Source organism: Bubalus kerabau, chromosome 8 (genome assembly GCF_029407905.1).
Source record: "Bubalus kerabau isolate K-KA32 ecotype Philippines breed swamp buffalo chromosome 8, PCC_UOA_SB_1v2, whole genome shotgun sequence".
NCBI classification, from domain to species: Eukaryota; Metazoa; Chordata; class Mammalia; order Artiodactyla; family Bovidae; genus Bubalus; species Bubalus kerabau.
Window position 1 is genome coordinate 23,864,697 of NC_073631.1, and position 18,019 is coordinate 23,882,715.

The 18,019-nt window shown below is 40.3% G+C and overlaps 1 long non-coding RNA gene across 1 annotated transcript in view; it reads left to right on the forward strand.

Annotated features, from left to right (window-relative positions):
- Positions 1 to 8,041, forward strand: part of LOC129658966 (uncharacterized) — a 69,227-nt gene extending 61,186 nt beyond the window's left edge. The window contains exon 2 of the long non-coding RNA XR_008717627.1: positions 7,777 to 8,041. This is a non-coding gene — a long non-coding RNA (uncharacterized LOC129658966). The remainder of the gene's footprint in view (positions 1 to 7,776) is intronic.
- Positions 8,042 to 18,019: the final 9,978 nt, after the last annotated feature.

Sequence of the window (18,019 nt, forward strand, 5' to 3'; positions counted from 1 at the left end):
TTGGTGATGGACAGGGAGGCCTGGTGTGCTGCAATTTATGGGGTCACAAAGAGTTGGACACGACTGAGTGACTGAACTGAACTGAACTGGAGTCAGTTTTAAAGTTTATCTAGTAGAATCACATAGAAGTGGAAGTTATTTTACAAAAAGCTTGCCTGTTAATTGAGCACAACTAAGTATATATTAATAACACAGATAATTGGAAATAGGAAGATTCTTCTGAAATAGCACTAGATATGTATTTATTAAACTAACCTCAGTTTTGGATCCTTAAAAATGTTTATTTTGACTACATTGACATACCTGGGGAAATTGTAAGCATTGGCTGATATTGTTCATGAAAGTTGTAACACTAAAGTTGTAATGTTTATGAAAACTTTATCTGAATAAAAAAATATTAAATTGATAAGGTAAAGGACAAAGTTAGCGCCATTTTTGTCAGAAAAAAATATGGCTTAACGCAAAAGGAAAATCTTTTACAATATATGTTGTACTTTAAAATGATAAACCCAAAGTGTTACACTTAGTATAAAAAGTCCTCAAAAATTAAAAAAAAAAATCTTAGAAAACATCTAATTTGGCTCTATCCCCTGGAAAATTTGATACTCTATATTAATAGTAAGTGTCCAGAAATAATTCATTTTTAGCTAAATTTTCTTCTGGCCCTTTAGAGTACTAAATAGCAGCTGCATATTTTGATTATGTATTCAACCTACTGATTTCAAAAACCAAAAAAAAAAAAATTCCTTTTGGCATTTTCTCCCCAAGGTTTATTATTTCTTCTCTCCATCACTTCCTTCTTTCTTTTTTTTTTTTTTCATATTTTTGTCCTTGGCCTGACTTGCTGGCAATCTCCTTTTCCTTACTTCTGCCTCTTCTTGCCTTATTCTCAGGGTGAGATCATACTCTTTGTGGAGTTAATGGTATTTAGATGTGGGATTTGGACTGAAACCTACACTGAAAATGTCTACCACATGATGATAGTGAGGACACATATAGCCCATTTTATTTTCCATGATGAGTGCTTTGTTGTTCTATTTTTGTCATTTCAGTAATCTGGGATAATAAATAGGGCATTGTGCTAAAATTACCACTCTCTGCAAGTATCCTCTGTTCAACCTTATTACCTCCCTCCTTCATTAATTGCCTTTTTCCAAAAGAGTCATGATGGAGTTCAGAGCACTTAAAAACACATTAGCTTTAAGAATATGGACAGAATATGTATGAGTCCCTAACCACCTCCAAATTTAAAAATATTACACCTTCACTACAGAAGGTCATATTGCTTAGACTCTTGTATTCTATTAGGAAAAAAAAAAATTTTCCTGCAAAGTCTTCTGTGCAAAGAACGGTGATAAGGATGGATTTTTCACAAGGTCAGCCTCCAAGGACCACACACTGTAGATAACACTGAGATAGGTAAAGATCTTCATTTTAAGAAAAGTACACCCTATGCTGTGCCAAGAACACAATAAACACCAACAAAATGTTAATTCTGTTTATATGTCCTCCTCTTCTGCACTCTGATCGGAAACAGTGTCACTGACATCACTGAACATGTGAATCTATCCTGAAATTAGTGGTGCTGGCTATGGGGTATTTTGGCCATGTTGTTGCCCAAATCATAAAAACCCAAAACTCAGTCATGACACAGTGCTCTAAATTTTTTTCAGTGGCTTTTCACCACCTACAGAATATAGTTTGAGTTCCTTTGCTTGGTGTGCTCTTAATGTTTGAACTCCCAAGTCTTATTTTCACATTCAGAAAAAACAAAAAACAAAAAACCCCAAAGACAAAATTGATCCCTTAATTAAAAAATTGTTTCAGAACAAAACAGGCTTCCCATTCCCTCTGAACTTGTATAAATGATGTTCCTTCTTCCTGGAATGCCTGTCCCTTCACCTTTGTGGTCACTGCCCTCCTCCACTGCCCGCCCCCTACCCCAGCTTTACATTTTAATTCTTTCTTAGTCTTCAAGAGCTTCATCAGAGTCACCTCCTGAAAGAGTCCTTCCCTGACACCTCTCCCTCAATTTGAGTTAGGTACCCCTTCCAGATAGCATATTGAAAAGCACAGACATTACTTTGCCAACAAAGGTCCGTCTAGTCAAGGCTATGGTTTTTCCAGTGGTCATGTATGGATGTGAGAGTTGGACTGTGAAGAAAGCTGAACGCCGAAGAATTGATGCTTTTGAACTGTGGTGTTGGAGAAGACTCTTGAGAGTCCCTTGGACTGCAAAGAGATCCACCCAGTCCATTCTGAAGGAGATCAGCCCTGGGATTTGTTTGGAGGAAATGATGCTGAAGCTGAAACTCCAGTATTTTGGCCACCTCATGCGAAGAGTTGACTCACTGGAAAAGACCCTGATGCTGGGAGGGATTGGAGGCAGGAGAAGAAAGGGACAACAAAGGATGAGATGGCTGGATGGCATCATTAACTCGATGGATGTGAGTCTGAGTGAACTCCGGGAGTTGGTGATGGACAGGGAGACCTGGCGTGCTGCGATTCATGGGGTCGCAAAGAGTCGGACACAACTGAGCGACTGAACTGAACTGACCCCTTCCAGACACATCTGATCCGTTCTGTCCTTCAACATTTTATATACTTTATTGCTCTTCCAATATTATTATTTTCTTGACTGTCTCCTCTATTTTACTGAAAGAAAGGGACAATGCCCTTAAATCACTGTGTCTCTATACCTCGAACCTAATTTGTGTTTAAAAAGTCCTGTTAACTAAATGGATGGCAAGGTGTGTACTCTGGTGGAGGGAGTAATAAGGACAGTCTATATTCAAAATCTATTTCTGAATTAACATTCATAGTGTTCTTTGATGTAAAGTGATCTACATGCATGTCTCCTGTATATGTATATATTTTTTCTTTCATACATTGGAAAATTGAGAGGTCTTGAAAATGAGCTTTCTTTTTCTGGGCAGGGGGTGATAAAAATGATACAAATGAAAAGAACTGTAACTTTAAACCTAATAAAAGCAAAAGATAAGGATTAGTTATTTGCTTCAGTGCATTATTTCTATAATACTTTTGCCCTTCTAAATGTTTCCAGCTGATTGATTCTGGATACTTAAAATCCATGATCTCATGATACCACTTAGCAGGGTTCTGTTTTTTCAAAGTGGTTCATAAACTAAATGACCTCCACCCTCTAGAGCACAAAAAGCCTGAGGTCCAGGTTGCATACTGGGCCCAGTGCCACTGGTATAAGTCCCAGTTGGGTCTGTAGAGCCTGTCTCTGGTGCCTTCTCAGTGCTAGTGACTGTGGACATGATAGGTAACTGCTTTATGATAAAAACAAGACTGTGGCATCATTGAATTAATTAGACAAGAAGATAATTAGAAATGAAATCTCTTCAGTGTCTTAAGCACCCACAGTGGAAAATGAAGTTCAATAAATACACTCCAGACTTTGAACTTCACTCTTGATTAATTAGCGAATTTGAATGGCCTTCCATAATGTGACAGCTACTCCATCGATCCACCTAATTAAGGATCATGAAAGCAAAAAAGACTTCTCTTCACTTTGATGGCGGAATTTCCCCTTGAAATCAGTTAAACTGCTCGCATAGCTGTTGAGAATAATGCTGGCATTGTTATACATGATGTTCAGAATGTCCTAGTCCAGTGAGACCTGTTTATTGCATACTTTTATTTCACTTTTGTTTATTTGGGCACCAGGTAGAGAAGAAGAAGATGGAATACTGGGTAGGGACAATGATTTAAAACTGTAAATATCCCATCAAATGTCCTGCAAAAAGTAGATGTTAATTATTTATAGCTATTGATCTAAAGCCCATTTGACTTATTACATATATTCATTGTATGCTCATTCTAGCATGAAATGCTACGAAAAAGACTGACAAACTGTATTAAAATTTGTGGTAGCTTGGAAACCATGCATTCACAGTGTGGGTGATATTTCTCAAGCAGTTCTCTGCTGCAGTAAGAGTTCAGATAATTGTATGTGTGAAGACCTCTTTTACCCTCAACAAAATGTCAAAGAGAAATAAAAGGAAACACAGTGGAAAACCACAAACAAACCGTGTGTGATAGGATCCTCCTTTTTTGCTAAAGGAACCAGGATGGGATGCTGCTGAGCTTGCAGAAGAGAGGCCAGGAGCTAGGCATGAAAATACCTCTGGGGCTGTAGTCCACTGTGTGTTTCCTCTCAGGTTTGAACGTGAACACCAGAAGTTCTCTTGTTTCTACTCTGTGAAGGTTGGGACTCACGACATGGGGAAAAATCAAAAGGTTGAAAAGTTGGTCCAGCTTGACGGACAGCCATGACAGTAAGCGTCCACACCACAAGCATCTGTCCTTCTGTCCCACTTCTTCCATTCTTTCCTTTTTCTGTCTTGTGCTTAGTCAGATGACTTGGTATCATTGTGAGACCGTATTAAATTGCTGCACTGTGGTGAATGGTGGACTTCCCAGGTGGCACTCAGTTCAGTTCAGTCGCTCAGTCGTGTCCGACCCTTTGCGACCCCATGAATTGCAGCACACCAGGCCTCCCTGTCCATCACCATCTCCCGGAGTTCACTCAAACTCACGTCCATTGAGTCGGTGATGCCATCAGCCATCTCATCCTCTGTCCTCCCCTTCTCCTCCTGCCCCAATCCCTCCCAGCATCAGAGTCTTTTCCAATGAGTCAACTCTTCACATGAGGTGGCCAAAGTACTGGAGTTTCAGTTTTAGCATCAGTCCTTCCAGTGAACACCCAGGACTGATCTCCTTTAGAATGGACTGGTTGGATCTCCTTGCAGTCCAAGGGACTCTCAAGAGTCTTCTCCAACACCACAGTTCAAAAGCATCAATTCTTCGGAACTCAGCTTTCTTCACAGTCCAACTCTCACATCCATACATGACCACTGGAACACCATAGCCTTGACTAGACGGACCTTTGTTGGCAAAGTAATGTCTGTGCTTTTCAATATGCTATCTAGGTTGGTCATAACTTTCCTTCCAAGGAGTAAGCGTCTTTTAATTTTATGGCTGCAGTCACCATCTGCAGTGATTTTGGAGCCCAAAAAAACAAAGTCTGACACTGTTTCCACTGTTTCCCCATCTATTTCCCATGAAGTGACTAGTGAGTGGTAAAGGACCTGCCTCCAATTCAGGAGACATAAGAGACATGGGTTCTATCCCTGGGTTGGGAAGATCCCCTGGAGAAGGAAATGGCAACCCACTCCAGTATTCTTGCTTGGAAAATCCCATGGACAGAAGACACTGGCAGGCTACAGTCCACGGGATCACAGAAGAGTCAGACACGACTGAAGCGACTTAAGATGCACACACATGGGGAATGGTAATGTGGCATGAGTACTGTGTGTTAAGTTATGTCTGACTCTTTGTGACCCCATGGACTGTAGCCCACCAAGCTCCTCTTTTCACGGAATTTTCCAGGTAAGAATACTGGAGTGGGTTGCCACTTCCTTTTCCAGGGAATCTTCCCTACCCATGGATCAAACCTGTGTCTCTTGCATCTTCTGCATTGGCAGCCAGATTCTTTATCACTGGTGCTACCTGGGAAGTCCACTGTGGCATAAGAGGACATAATATTCAGGTGTTTTAGAAATTTGAGATACCTATGGATAGATTTAAAAATTTAAAAGGAAATATCAAAATCTGATTATTTTTCCAGAGGTTAAAAGCTGATTTTTCTTAAAGTATTATCTTGGTGAAGGCAGATAAATTATTCATAGTGGATGTTCCAGTTCCTGAGAAAAATGCATGGAGAATTTGAATTTATATAATTGCAAATGCCCCATTTGTTAAAGACCAGAGAAAGATTTAGCCTAGTAGTTCTGACACAATAGAGAGTAGTAGATGAGTTTCTGTCTTATACTCACTAAAAAGTACTTCAGTAAAAATTTCCATATTTAAAAAAAGTGTAAGTGAAATGCCAGAATAGTTTGAATCAGTGACAGAGGGTTTTTAGGACATAGATTTTTTTTTTTTTTTAAGTGCTAATAATCTAGAGGAGATCAGTCCTGGGTGTTCATTGGAAGGACTGATGCTGAAGCTGAAACTCTAATACTTTGGCCACCTCATGCGAAGAGTTTACTCATTGGAAAAGACCCTGATGCTGGGAGGGATTGGGGGCAGGAGGAGAAGGGGACGACAGAGGATAAGATGGCTGGATGGCATCACTGACCCGATGGACATGAGTTTGGGTAAACTCTGGGAGTTGGTGATGGACAGGGAGGCCTGGCGTGCTGAGGTTCATGGGTTCACAAACAGTCGGATACGACTGAGTGACTGAACTGAACTGAACTGAATAATCTGGCAAATCAATTAAAGGAAAATCTAACTCCCTTCCTGCTTTAATTAGAATACTACCAGTTCACAGGGAAAGGCAATATTCAGTGTATTTCAGAGTACTGAGTACTTAAATTTTTAAAGAGAAATTTTACTAAGAAAGCTTGGTAAACCAAGAAAATGAGAACTTTTATCTTTTGCTGAAAAGCAGAAAATATAGTATGATCAACCCCGGAATATGGGTTACCTTAATTATGAATTTGTATCCTCCTCTAGTCAAGCTGTAAAATTTTACAGGGAGTACATATTGGGAAAATGGTACAATATTCAGTGTAGTAGTAGAAATTCCATTCGTTAAGTGCACAAAGTTAGAAATTTCTGAGGACTCTATTTAGCAATATTTGACACCTCTTCAGTTCAGTTCAGTCGCTCAGTCGTGTCCAACTCTTTGCCACCCCATGAATGGCAGCATGCCACTGTCCATCACCAACTCCCGGAGTTCACTCAAACTCATGTCCATCAAGTCGGTGATGCCATCCAGCCATCTCATCCTCTGTCGTCCCCTTCTCCTCCTGCCCCCAATCCCTCCCAGCATCACAGTCTTTTCCAATGAGTGAATTCGCATGATGTGGCCAAAGTATTGGAGTTTCAGCTTTAGCATCATTTCTTCCAAAGAACACCCAGGACTGATCTCCTTTAGAATGGACTGGTTGGATCTCCTTGCAGTCCAAGGGACTCGCAAGAGTCTTCTCCAACACCACAGTTCAAAAGCATCAATTCTTCGGAACTCAGCTTTCTTCACAGTCCAACTTTCACATCCATACATGACCACTGGAAAAACCATAGCCTTTTAAATATGAATAAAAAGGGAATGAGCCAATAATTTTGCTGAGAAACATTGTTCATTTTAATATATATTTTTCATTAATAAAAATTCCCACATTATTTCCTTTTTCAAACAATTAGCTTCATGGCCATCATTGAGAACATTATAAACATTCAAGTTCTCTTGAATATTTATTTGAATAATATTTATTTGAAACGGTGTAGTCTAAATAGATGTGGACTTGGGCAGTCTCTGGAGAATGGTAGGGGACAGGGAGAGCTAGCGTGCTGTGGTCTATGGGGTTGCAAGGAATCAGACATGACTTAGCAACTGAACAACAAAAAGCCTAAATAAGAACTAATTTTTTTTTTTTTTCAGTTGTAGGGACTTTGCCAAAATAGCAAACTTTTAAAATTTTAAAAAATTTTCAGTGACTTTTGGAAAAATCACATTCTGTTTCTAAGTCTTCTGAGAGACTAAGGCAAACCAAGGTTTCATGTGGGGCCGGTGGTCCCTGGGATGGAGATGCTGGCCCTGCCAGAGATGCCAGGCTTTATACACTCTGGGATGTCCTCTGTCTTGTGCTAACACCCTTCAGCCCATCATCCAAGGAGCTGGGGTGTATCTGAGCGCTGACCTCTGTCCTTACTTTCTTTTCCTCTCTCTCTCTCCTGCAGTTGCTGGAGAAATTGTGCCTGAGTACTGGCTCCTCTCCTTATTCCTTGCCTCGACGACTAATGCACTGTGGCCAGTAAGCCTGCTCAGGGGACGTTGGAATGATGTCTTTGCTTTTCTCTGGATTTCTGGACTTAGAGATGCTGGTAGTTTTCCCCCACCTGACACCTAAACCTGCATAAATTAGTCAAATTTGTCCTTTCCTTTTTTATTTTTTCCATATAGCTATTTGTTACATCAACTATTTTTAAATTTTTTTTTAAATTGGAGTATAATTTTTTTATAATGTTGTGTTAGTTTCTGCTGTTTAACAACGTGAGTCAGCTATATGTGTGTGTGTGTGTGTGTGTGTGTGTGTGTCTGTGTGTGGAAATGGGGCTTCCCTCGTGGCTCAGTGATAAAGAATCTGCCTGCAGTGTGTATAGAAAGACAGAAGAAGTAGAAAATCTTAGTTGCTCAGTCATGTCCGACTCTTTGTGAGCTCATGGACTGTGGCCTGCCAGGCTCTTGCTGTCCATGGAATTCTCCAGGCAAGAATACTACAGTGGGTAGCCAGTCCCTTTTCTAAGGAATTTTCCCCATCCGGAATCAAATCCAGGTCTCCTGCATTACAGGCAAATTCTTTACTATCAGAGCCACCAGGAAAGCCCCTGTGTGTGTATATATGTATGTGTTTGTGTGTATGTATGTATATATATGTGTATATATATATGTGCATATGTGTGCGTATGTGTGTAGAGACAGACATCCTGGAGTGCAAAGTCAAGTCGGCCTTAGTAAGCATCAATATGAACAAAGCTAGTGGAAGTGATGGAACTCCAGCTGAGCTATTTCAAATCCTAAAAGATGATGCTGTGAAAATACTGCACTCAATATGCTGGCAAATTTGGAAAACTCAGCAGTGGCCACAGGACTGGAAAAGGTCAGTTTTTATTCCAATTCCAAAGAAAGGGCTAAAGAATGTTCAAACTACTTCACAATTGTACTCATCTCACATGCTAGCAAAATAATGCTCAAAATTCTCCAAGTGAACCAAATTATGTGAACCAAGAACTTTCAGATGTTCAAGCTGGATTTAGAAAATGCAGAGGAACCAGATATCAAATTGTCAGCATCCTCTGGATCATAGAAAAAGCAAGAGAATTCCACAAAAACATCTACTTCTGCTTTATTGACTATGCTAATGCCTTTGACTGTGTGGATCATAACAAACTGTGGAAAATTCTTCAAGAGATGGGAATACCAGACTACCTGGTTTGCCTCCTGAGAAATCTGTCTGCAGATCAAGAAGCAACAGTTAGAACTGGACCTGAAACAACAGACTGGTTCCAAATTGGGAAAGGAGTACATCAAGGTTGTATATTGTCACTGCTTATTTAACTTATATGCTGAGTACATCATGCGAAATGCTGTTCTGGATGAAACATAAGCTGGAATCAAGATTGCAGGGAGAAATATCAATAACCTCAGATATGCAGATGACACCACCCCTATGGCAGAAAGCAAAGAGGAACTGAGGAGCCTCTTGATGAAAGTGCAAGAGGAGAGTGAAAAAGCAGGCTTAAAACTCAGCATTCAAAAAACTAAGATTATGACATATGGTCCCATCACTTCATGGCAAATAGATGGGGAAACAATGGAAACAATGGAAACAATAAGAGACTTTATTTTTTTGGGCTCCCAAATCACTGCAGATGGTGACTGCAGCTATGAAATTAAAAGATGCTTGCTCCTTGGAAGGAAAAGCTCTGACCAACCTAGATAGCATATTAAAAAGCAGAGACATTACTTTGCTGACAAAATGTCCATCTAGTCAAGTCTATGGTTTTTCTAGTGGTCATGTATGCATGTGAGAGTTAGACTGTAAAGAAAGCTGAGTGCCGAAGAATTGATGCTTTAGAACTGTGATGTTGGAGAAGACTCTTGAGAGTCCCTTGGACTACAAGGAGATCCAACCAGTCCATCCTAAAGGAGATCAGTTCTGAATCTTCATTAGAAGGACTGATGCTGAAGCTGAAACTCTAATACTTTGGCCACCTGATGTGAAGAGCTGACTCATTGGAAAAGACCCTGATGCTGGGAAAGATTGAGGGCAGGAGGAGAAGGGGACGACAGAGGATGAGATGGTTGAATGGCATCACCGACTTGATGGATGTGAGTTTGAGTAAGCTCTGGGATTTGGTGATGATCAGGGAAGCCTGGTGTGCTGCAGTCTATGGGGTGGCAAAGAGTCAGACATGACTGAGCGACTGAACTGCACTGATATGTGTATATATGTATAATATATGTGTGTGTATATATATATGTATATATAAATGCATGTATATATATCCCCATTCCCACCCCTCTAGGTCATCATAGAACACCACGCTGAGCTCCCTGTGCTCACCAGCTTCCACTAGCTATCTATTTTACATGTAGTAATGTGTATATGTCAAGGCTACTCTCTCAATTCATCTCAGCTTCCCTCTCCCCCTCTACCATGGCTACAAGTTTCATCTGTCATCCATGTTTCATGTCCTGCAAATAGGTCCATCTTGCCTCTCAGTTACTATGCAATCATAGCTGCTCTGGCCACACTTCCTGGCTACTAACAGAAAAAATCTTTCCTATGTCTTTCTTGCTTTCATTCTTGCTTTTTGAGAAGGAAATTTGATAAGGGTATGAATTTGGCCATAGTTTATGAGGACCACAGGTTTACTCCTTGAGCGATTAGGTTAGTAATCCTCGTGCTCTATGTCTTTATGGGGCCAGTAGGTAGATAGGTAGTTGACTCAGATGGTGGTTTTTTGGATCTTTAGCCCTTTAAAATTGATGACAACCAGAAGCATGCTTCTCCAGACTTCAGAGCAATGATAAAACAGAATGCTTTGTAATTACAAGTCTTGATATCTCATAGGAGATGAATGCTATTATTTCTCTGTATTGTGAAAATGCCTGGGAGACCACCCCTTCATTTGATTCCTGAGGAAGATCTTGAAAAAGGGCCACTGTGTGTCTTTGGAAGTGGGGTCACCAGGACACTTGAGGCACCAACCCAAGTTGGGATTTCTGCTGATTTAGCTTGTTGATCAGTTTTACTCTGGTGAAGGGATTCACCCCCACCATCTGGGGTTTCACACACACACATCAAGTTCTGGGAGTGGCTCACATGGTACAAGTCTTGGGTCTGTCCTTTAATACAGAGTCCCCAACCTCCAGGCTGCAGACTGGTACCTCCTGTCAGATCTGTGGTGGTATTAGATTAAAAATAAAGGGGACAATAAATGAAATGCGCTTGAATCATCCCCAAACCATCCCCCTGTCCCCAGTCCATGGAAAAATTGTCTTCCACAAAACCAGTCCCCAGTGCCAAGAAGGTTAGGGGCATCTGAAGTCTAATATACATATTTTAAAATTTATTTATTTTATATTTTGGTGGTGCTGGGTCTTCATTGCTGTGCAGGTTTTTCTCTAGTTGCAGAGAGCAGAAGCTATTCTCTAATTGTGGTGTGCAGGCTTCTTGCTGTGGAGCAAAGACTCGAGGGCTTGCAGGTTTCAATAATTGCTCAGTAATTGCAGCCTCTGGGCTCTAGAACCTGGGCTCAGTAATTGCAGCTTCTAGGCTCTAGAGCATGGGCTCAATAATTGTGGCACGTGGGTTTAGTTGCTCCGTGGCATGTGGGGTCTTCCCAGACCAGGGATTGAACCTGTATCTCCTGCATTGGCAGGTGGATTCTTCACCAGTGAGCCACCAGGGAAGCCCTAATATATACAATTTATATAACAAATAAAATTCAAATTCTCTCAGAACTATGACTGTATATGAAAGATAAGAGTGAATTTGTGTAAAACCAGTCCTCCTATAAGCTTCTTTGTTAAAAGAACTGCCTCCTGCCAACACCATGGAAACCAGGCACAGCTTCTTGCTAATAGTGTTGGTCAGCCACTATGCTTAGACCACAGGTCCCCCATCATGCCAGGGCAGGGCTAGTGCTGTCCTCAGCAGATTCCTGACGTGATGAATCCTGCTGCCAGCTTCCTATGTCTTAGATCTGCAATATTAAGGCTTGTGATGAAGCCTAGTACTTATCTCTCCCCTAGGCTGAGCTGGCAAGCTACGGCTGGAGACAAAATTCTGCCATAGCATACAGTGCTCTTAAGGTCCTCAGCAGGACACACCTGGGAGGTGCCTGTCTGAATTTCAGAGTCAGCTGTCTGGCCCTGTGAGGTGGCTGTGGGCTCCCTGAGAGAGTGATGGAGTGAGGGAGACTAGTATACCTGCTGCTGACCCCGAATCCACGAGCCTTCCCCCAGGGAGCACAATCACATGCGTGCCCTGTTTGTATAATGCCCCTGTTTGCACAGTGCTCCTCAGGTTGCTTTGCATCTTTGGTGTATGCAGTGTTGCTGAGACAAATACACACAGTGAGCAGCTTCCTGAAAATGAGGCAGTTTGTTCAATTCATGCTACAAATGGTGGAGTGTCTGCCCACTGTGTAATACAAAATATATTGGATTATCTTATGGTTATAACATCCTGGTTTCTGTCTGGCAGGGGGAATGAGATCTATAACCTAACGATGCTAATGAAACATACCCGTGGTAAGGAAAAATATAAAAGGTGCTCTGAGAGTTATAGAGGGAAAAGAAAAGACTTCTACTGCAAGGATTTTTGATGGCTTTAAGACTAAGTATAACTGAAGTGTTGCAAGACCAACTAAATGGCCTTCTACCTTGGACTGGAAAAGCAAGGGGGAATAGAGGACAAAATGAATTTGGCTAGATGAGAATGCTTATAGGAGGAATAGTGAAAAATTGAAATGCAAGTTGTATTAAGAGTACAGAAGGCCTTCAAAGCCAGGCTAAATAATGTGAGTATTACTGGAATTAGTCCCCAGGAAGTGTAATGTGGCCATAGTGTTTGAAGGGTTTTGGCATGGGAAGACACATTACAGGACTGACAGAATCTGGGTGAATGGTGCAAATTTGTCATGCCCCTTGGATTGAATAAAATACAAATTGGGATATAAAATCCCATCCACACAGGAGGACATGAGAAGCATTGTTAAACATAACTCATCTACTCGTTACTAGGGTTAGTAATCATATTACTGGGGTCCTAGCAGAAAAACATAACAAAGGCCATTATCAGAGCTAATGGAACTGAGTGTATAAACATATTAAACATATTGTTGTACCTTGGTAAGCTGTCTTGACTTTGTGTTTGTACCACTTCAATTTGTGGTTTTGAGTATTTAGATAATAAAGTAGGTCAACAAACTTGCTTGAAACCTCTAGCCCTGGTGAATGGACATTCATCACAATATGACATCTGCCTTTGCCATTTTAGTTATTATTACTCACATGATTACATCCAAAAAGGATTATGATTAAAGAGAAACAAACTGTTTTTTTAGATTTATTGTTTTGGGTTGCTTTGCACAGCATGTGGGATAGTTCCCTGACTGGGTTGAATCCACACTCCTTGCATTGAAAGTGCAAAATCTTAACCACCAGACCACCAGGGAAGTTTGGCAAACAGTATTAAAGACAGGGTAAAGGGTCGATGACAATTAGGATGGTTCAGAACAGGGTTTCTCCTAACGTTTTCAGGAAGCCAAGTAAATATTGTTATGATAAAGTACAACCCTCAGTAGCAGATTGTTTGGAGAAAAATTCATTTTCTTTACACTAAGCGCTGTGAGAAATATACTGCTCATTATAAAAAGAACATTGAATAAAACATGAATAATGTTGTCAATCTGAGCTTCACAGAAGGTAAAATGGTTCTTTATGCAGTCACTTCACAAAATAACCTCTAAGAAAAATCAGAAAAGAAAAATGAATTACAATTCTGTGAAGCCACTTCTGTGGTAAATTACAGTAATTGGTTCAGATGTAGATTCTCTGATATGATTTAGTAAATGAATGAAGCTTAAGGATCCTAGCAGTGCTTCTCAAAATGTAATCTTCACCATCTTTTGTGATGTCTGTTGAACCAGAAATATAGATTTTTAATATGACTCCCAGTGAGTGTGTATATCTGTATTTTCACCAAAAATACAGAATTTGAGAACCACTGCAGACTTTATTTTTTGGGGCTCCAAAATCACTGCAGATGGTGACAGCAGCCATGGAATCAAAAGATGCTTGCTCCTTGGAAGAAAAGTTATTACCAACCTAGACAGCATATTAAAAAGAAGAGACATTACTTAGTCAACAAAGTCCTTTTAGTCAAAGCTATGGTTTTTCCAGTAGTCATGTTTTGATGTGCGAATTGGACTATGAAGAAAGCTGAGTGTCAAAGAATTGATGCTTTTGAACTGCGGTGTTGGAGAAGACTCTTGAGAGTCCCTTGGACTGCAAGGAGATCCAACCAGTCCATCCTAAAGGAGATGAGTCCTGGGTTTTCATTGGAAGGACTGATGTTGAAGCTGAAACTCCAAAACTTTGTCCACCCGATGTGAAGAGCTGACTCATTTGAAAAGACCCTGATGCTGGGAAAGATTGAAGGCTGGAGGAGAAGGGGACGACAGAGGATGAGATGGTTGAATGGCATCACCGACTCAATGGACATGAGTCTGGGTAAACTCCAGGAGTTGGTGATGGACAGGGAGGCCTGGAGTGCTGCAGTCCATGGGGTCACAAAGAGTGGGACCCAACTGAGCGACTGAACTGAACTGAACTGATCTTGAAAAACAATTGAATAGCTGTCTTTTAATATCTCTTGAATGTGTATTTTCACAATTGGGATTTTGTCTGGAAACACAAATCAGTAGCTTCATCAAAAGCTAATAAGTTTCTAAAACTCAGATACTCTATTTTTGACCAAGAGCAGATCTATAATTTTTGGATAGGAAAGCTGGCTGTGTGTTATAGAGAGTATGCTTGCCCAGATGGACACCATCTTTCTGCAACTAATTGGTGGCTTCTGGGGCTTTCCTACCATGAGTTACGTCATAGACTTCTCAGCTAGGGGTGACATAGAAATAAATGAGATTTGCCTTACCTCACATGTTCTCAGATTTGAATTAATTAAAGATGGAAGAAAATCTAATTTTTCCAGGGTAGCAGTTGATAACCCAATGCTCATATTACCCATTCTTTATTTAAAAATGTGTAGATAAATAAAGGAGCCAATAAAATATGCATGTAGAAGGGTTTCCATCTAATTGTAGACTCTTGAAAGAATACTGTCCTACTTTGCTACCCTGGGTAGCACTATCCAACCTGGCAGTATCTTTGCATGAAATCCACAGAGAAAGCAGTCTGGGCGAGCTTCCCTACTGTCTGCGTTGAAAAGTTATCAGCTTTCCAGAAGAGCCCAGGGCACTGGATTCCCGCTTTGGAAATCATGTCATGCTATCTGAGGACAGTTTTAACTTGTGCCTGGCTGAGAAAGTACAAGAGGGTTTCATTACACAATCTTGAGGTTTACAGACAGGAGATGTGTAGACACAAAAGGACTATTATTTTCTGTTACAACTGGGGATGATGCTTAGCCTTGCTTATTTCATTTATTTGGGTCAAGCTGATTTCTCTTATATCCAGATATTGCTCATAATCAGTATTTATTGTTTGAACAGAAATACCCTAAAATTTTTGATAAAATTTAGCTCCCATTTGTCTGTTTAGTCATTATGGATACAAAGTTACATTTCTGTTTCTTTGCAAGAGAATATGATTAACTGTTTACCGACCATGATTTAAATAAGTACATGACTCAGGCAATTCATATGTAATTTCTGTTTCCATCAAAGACATGCACATAAGATATTAATAACTGCATTCTATTTCTCTAGGTGTAATGAAAAAGTAATTTCAGTGTTCTAAATTGATTGTTAATGCTCTAGTGACAAATTAACCCTTTCTGCATGAGTAGTATCATGAACAAATATGAAACAGTATTTTTCTTTCATAGTTTACACATTTGTCAGATATTTGTCTTGTCTTTTACATGTCAGTAACAATAGTATGTAAGGAATTTTTATATTCTTCTTGGAACAAGGCAGTATTCCTTTTTCTCCCCCTGGAAATTAGGAAAGCTGTCATTTATTTTCTAGGGCAGGGGTCTCCAACCTCTGAGATCTAATCCCTGATGACCTGAGGTGAAGCTGATGTAATAATAATAGAAATAAAGTACACAATAAATGTGTAATGTGCTTGAATCATCCTGAAGCCATCCCTCCTTCCACCATAGAAAAATATTCTTCCACGAAACCAGTCCCTGGTACCTAAAAGGCTGGGGACCACTGTTCTAGGGTATTAATTCTAATGCTCTCCTGTTGCTTGCATCTTTTTATGTTGAGTACAGAGATGTAAAGTTGTGTGTGCCCTGACTTAAGTCTGCACTGTCTCTGATTTCAAATCTAAATGAATGTTGCCATCATTTATCATCTGTGATGTTTTTATTGTCATGCATGAGTAAATAAAGCCTCATATTGAACAGACAAGCAAGATATACATGGTAGAATCAGTAAATAATTTCACAAGCCGAATTTAAAGTAGAATAGATTCAGTTTTAAGCCAGATAGCCCCCAACAGTATCAGGCACTTGGACCAGGGGAAACAAGTACTTTTGCTTATGGCATTTTGCAGTAGTCAAAGTTATTTTCTTTGGTAGTTGATACTCTTGAGATTAAAAAAGAAGAAAAGACCAATAAAATTGACGTTAAAGAACAAAGCCTAGGATAGTTAAGGATCTGGTTGACAAACCTAGGAGTTAAGAGCTAGGGGCCTGGAAGTTGAACGTGGGCCACAGCTTACTAGCTGCATGACCTTGAGGAAAGTTATTGAACTATTTTCCCTTCTTCAGTAGTCATTTTTTTTCATTGGTAAAATTGGGGCTTAATGTTGTGAGGAGTAAATGAGATGGTCCTTGTACGTTTGTAAATGAAGAAAGGACTTAGATTCAAAGTGAGTAAAAAGATGAAATTACTGACACACATAACCAAGGGTAGAAAAGGGAGTATTGAGCTGGGTCTTAGGAAAGCGCTAGGGTTATGAAGTATATGCCCAAACCCCACCAGACCCCCTCTCATCCTCTCTTGCTCCCTGCTTCTTTCTTTGTGTATGTGGCTCCAAGAGGTGAAGGTTACAATCATCGCATCCCTAGGGCTCGCGTTTTTACAGTTTTGCTGTTAGAGAGAAGAAAGCTTCCTTTGTTCTGTGTCCAGATTGGAAAATACTGCCGAGTGTTCCAATTGCTTGGGCCTTCAGCCAATTTCTGAATCGTTTTCTTTTTATATGTGATAAGGTCCACTACCAAGCTTGGCCAGCGTTAGCTCAGTGGTCATGCCTTTCTGTAGACTCTCAGCATCCCAAGACTGGCACATCCACCACCACCAACATAATTAGAAAAGCATTTTTCAAAGGGAAGTGGAGAGGGGTCAACCTGAACTTAGAAAGAAATCAAACAGTAACATCTGGTACAGTAGACAAAAGCTAGTGTCTGGTTTGGGGAAGCTACCGATGCGCAGTGTGTTTCTTTTGTGGCTTTGTTGTTGTTTTTATTGTTTAAGTGATAGAATTGTCTTCTGTCTCCTTTCTAAACTAGATTGTGCTCTTTTTGCTATAGACTTCTGATCCAAGGGAAAGTGCTGCCAACAGCGGGCAAAATTGCCAAGTCAATATATTCTCTTCTCCAGTTTCTTTGTTCTCTCTCTGCCAAGGATCACTCACACGGGCATGCCTCCCTTCGAATGACTCAAACTTCAAAATTACTTCTCCCACCATCTAGTTTTGATAAAACCACTTACATCCAAATAGAATGAATCCCACTAGCCTTCAATAAGGTTATGTTCTTTTAAAAAAAGAGGCTTCACATCTTAATGACTCTTCAGCTAAGGGCATGTGTCTGAATTTGAAAGCTTAGCAGTGAGTGTGGAGACTGTCCACGTCTTTTGCCCACAGGGCTCACTCCTCTTCTCTACAATACTGATTTTTGTCTTGTGTTTCCCTGCAACACAACACTCCACATTTTGCCTTTCCTTCACCCAGTACTCCTTTCACTACACCCTCCAGGGATCTTAGCAGCTAAACTCATTTGCTGAAAAACAAGTCACACTGTCATAGGAAATATATTAATATTTTTCAGGAGCCCTGAAATGGCATTTGAAACATGTCATACAGAGATGAAAACTTACATTAAGTTCAAACTACTTATGGATAGTGATAATAGACGTGAAATTCCAAGCCTCATACTGGGGGAAAGGCAAACAAAATTAAGTCATGCCTTTCCGCATAGATGGTTACATACTCTAT